Source organism: Phoenix dactylifera, chromosome 14 (genome assembly GCF_009389715.1).
Source record: "Phoenix dactylifera cultivar Barhee BC4 chromosome 14, palm_55x_up_171113_PBpolish2nd_filt_p, whole genome shotgun sequence".
Taxonomy (NCBI): Eukaryota; Viridiplantae; Streptophyta; class Magnoliopsida; order Arecales; family Arecaceae; genus Phoenix; species Phoenix dactylifera.
Genome location: NC_052405.1, coordinates 12554768 through 12558732, shown reverse-complemented (window position 1 = coordinate 12558732; position 3965 = coordinate 12554768). Strand labels below are relative to the sequence as shown.

General features: G+C 52.5%; 1 non-coding gene across 1 annotated transcript; it reads right to left on the bottom strand.

The window, feature by feature from the left end:
- Positions 1–3574: 3574 nt before the first annotated feature.
- TRNAL-UAA lies at positions 3575–3657 on the bottom strand. Its single transcript has one exon. It is a non-coding gene; the product is annotated as a tRNA-Leu (tRNA).
- Positions 3658–3965: the final 308 nt, after the last annotated feature.

Below are 3965 nucleotides of genomic sequence, written 5' to 3'. Positions count from 1 at the left end.
GAGCTCCTCTACCTGTATCTAGCTGTCTCCCCTGTAGCAGTAAGCTCGGTCCTGGTCCGAGAGGAGGGTAAGCTCCAAAAGCCAGTATATTACACCAGTCGGATCTTGAGGGATGCCGAGACCCGATACTCCAAACTGGAGAAGACTGTCTATGCTCTGGTCATCTCAGCTCGGAGGCTCCGACCCTACTTCCAAGCCCACACAGTGGCCGTACTGACCGACCAGCCGATCAAGCAAATCCTGCAAAGATCAGACCGTGCGGGCCGGATCACAAAATGGGCCATCGAGCTCGGGGAATTCGACCTCGAGTACCGACCCAGACCGGCGATCAAAGCACAAGCGCTCGCAGACTTTATAGTCGAGTGCACCATACCAGACGAGGCCGAGCCTGAACCTGAGCCACCAACGGAGCCGACCCCGAGTTTGACATGGACCCTGCATGTCGATGGCTCTTCAAACTCGGGGGGTAGCGGAGCAGGACTTATCCTCACCAGCCCGAAGGGGGTGGTCGCCGAGCAAGCCTTGCGCCTCGAATTTCCTGCTTCCAATAACATGGCGGAGTACGAAGCGCTTGTCGCCGGGCTCAAGCTAGCCAAAGAGCTAGGAGTGAAGGACTTGAAGGCCTTCAGTGATTCTCAGCTCGTCGTCAACCAAATCATGGGCGACTTTGAAGCCAGAGACCCGACCATCCAGAGGTATCTTCGGAAGGTACGGGATCTCGCCTCGACCCTGGACTCTTTTCACATTCAACATGTTACCAGGTCGGAGAATCTCAGGGCCGACCAGCTATCAAAGCTGGCGTCCTCTCGCATGAGCGAGCTCCCCAAAGTGGCCGTACTGGAGTATCTCCAAAAGCCCAGTACAGACGAGCCCGAGCAGACCCTCTGCACTGAGTTCGAGCCAAGCTGGATGGATGAACTCATCAGCTACCTGCAAGACGAAGTCCTCCCCACTGATGAACGAGAAGCTCGCCGAATAAAGCGCTCCGCCACCCGGTACATACTGCATGAGGGAAAGCTTTATCGGAGATCTTTCACATCTCCCCTCCTCAGATGCCTTCGCCCAACGGAGGCTGATTACGCCATGCGCGAGGTCCATGAAGGAATTTGTGGAAATCATCTGGGAGGACGAGCATTGGCCCATAAAATTCTACGCTAAGGATACTATTGGCCGACACTCCAGAAGGATGCTGTGGACTTCGTCCAAAGATGTGACCATTGCAGAGGAACGCCAACGTTCAACGCCAGCCCTCGGCTCCCTTGACTTCAATCAGCTCCCCTTGGCCTTTTGCCCAGTGGGGAATCGACATCCTAGGGCCGTTTCCACTGGCCACCGGACAGAGGAAGTTCCTGGTAGTTTCCATCGACTATTTCACAAAGTGGGTGGAAGCCGAGCCCCTTGCCCGAATCACCGAGCAGAAGATGCGGGATTTTGTCTGGAAGTCTATAATCTGTAGATTCGGGCTCCCTCGCATCCTTATCTCTGACAACGGTCGCCAGTTTGACAACATTCACTTCAGAGAATTCTGCTCCGAGTTTGGCATTGACCACCGCTTCACCTCGGTCGCGCACCCTCAGACGAACGGAGAAATAGAGGTAATAAACCGTACTATTTTGCAGGGGCTCAAAGCCAGGCTCGACAAATCTAAAGGACAATGGGTCGAAGACCTATACAATGTCCTGTGGGCTTACCGGACCACGTTCCGCGTCCCCACCGGCGAGACTCCCTTCAACCTGACATATGGGACGGAGGCTGTCATTCCACTAGAGATCGACTTCCTTCTCCAAGAGTTGAGTATCACGATGCCAGCTCCAACTCTTCGCAACTCAGAAGCAACCTCGACCTAATCGAGGAAACAGGGGAGACGCCGCCTATTAAAGGACGGAAGGCCAGGGGAGAGTTTATATAGACCTTCCCAACGGCCCGGATCAGCGAGAAAAACGCTGCATCCCGTTTGGATTACGACACGCGTCGGCCCGAAAGACAGAGCGCCGCATTTAACTCAGGTTGACGCTTCGGACACCGAAGCGCCCCATCGGATCGTGCGGCCCCATCATGAGCCAACGACGCGAGGACGCTTCGGAGAAAGCATCCCAATAATGAGATATTTCGAAAAGGAGGAGATGCCGCCTATTAAAGGCACCTCAAAGCGCTCGATAATTTAAAACGCGCAATAAATTAAAATTTTCGGAATCCGAAATGACCCAACTAAAGCTACTTCCCGCGCTCAAGCTGGAAGCCAGCTGGAACTCGGAAGTCGGAGGGTAGTGTTGGGGGGAAAACCCAAGTCATACTGCCACGGAGGCGCTCGGCCAAAGAGCGCCGACCAGAAAGGCGCTCGGCGAAAGAGCGCCGACCAGGAAGGCGCTCGGTTAGAGAGCGCCGACCAGAGGGAAATACCGGCAAGTAGAGGCGCTCGACCAAAGGGCGCCGAACAGAAGAGTGCTCAGCTAAGAGAGCGCCGATCAGAAGAGGCCCAACCAAAGCGCCAAGTAGAGGCGCTCGGTTAGAAGGCGCTCGCCCAAAGGGCGCCGACCAGAAGTACTAGAAGCAACCCCGCCACAGGGCGCCCCGCTGGGCGATCAGCTCGGCTCGGCATCCTTGCCGAGCCAATGCCCTCACCAAATACTCGATCTCCGCCTAACCTTTTAAAGATCTGACGGCTATATACACGACTCCACTACAACTTGCCACCTGCCGCCATCTCTGAGCCGTCAAGGCACAAGATCTCCGCAAGTATTTTGGCACGATCTATCATTAATGCACGAGACCCACTCAAGTCTCCGGAGCACTCAGTCATTTAATGAACACGGCCCAAGACGATCTCCGGATCGCTGAACCATCAAAGCATATGGCTCTCCCTGACCGCCGGTTCACTCGGTAATAAATGCACTTACCGTCTACGAACCCCAGGCCCACTACGGCCGACGGTTCAACCACTCCAACGGGTCTGGTCACCCACGACAACTCCCTGACTCCGGCCTGATTCGGCCTTATTCTCCACTACGCCATTAATGGGCCAAATCGTACCCAATTATCACAAAGAAGACAAATTCCCCTGTCACCTCCCAGGTAACATAATACCCTTCTATAAAAGAGAACCTGGGAGGAAAGAGGAAAGGGGGGGAAGAAAAAAGGAAGAAGACAGCACAGACACAATTGAACACAATATTCTCTTTATTTTCTTCACATATCTCTTCCTTGCTCTCTCCACATATTGGCCCCCTCTGACTTAAGCATCGGAGGGCCGGCGCCGGAGAGCCCGGCCACCGTTTTTTTGCAGGACAGGACAGGACGCACTCTTCTCCGCTCTCTCATCCCCATGGAGGACGCAGTCGGCCGGCGCACCGCCGTCCGCCCTCCCGGCAGCGGAGCTCCTCCTCCCCTGGTTTCGCGGCGGCCCCCGGGTCCAATTTCCAGCAACAGGTGTGGTGTCCTTTTTCTCGCTATTAACTTATGTGATTTTGATCAGCTGTTCAATTCTCTAAAAGAAAAAAAAAAAAAAAAAAAAGTTACGTTCTTTGTACTATAGAAGGCTGATCGGTTGATCTTTAAACTAAAAGTGACTCGAAATTGCTGGCTATGGGGTTCGAACCCATGCGCACTTGTGTGCAGAAGATCTTAAGTCTTCCCCCTTAACCACTCGGGCAAACCAGCTGATACGATCGCTTAGCGCACAGTTTATATTCCATCTGTGTTCTAAGAAGCATTTATTTCGAATAACAAGAAGGGAATAGAACACTTTCTTTTTTATTCCCTAGCTGATGTTGATTTAAGACGATAAGACCTGTTATTTGCACTGTCATTGCCTCCTTTCTGTTGAAATTATTAGTCAAATTAAAGTTGTTCTTTAGATGGATAAACCAACTAGTTCGTCACAACCAATTTAAAGATCATTATATTTTATTCTATAAGCTTTATCATTTTCTCACCGTCCACCCTTCCATGCATTCAATCTATCAAAG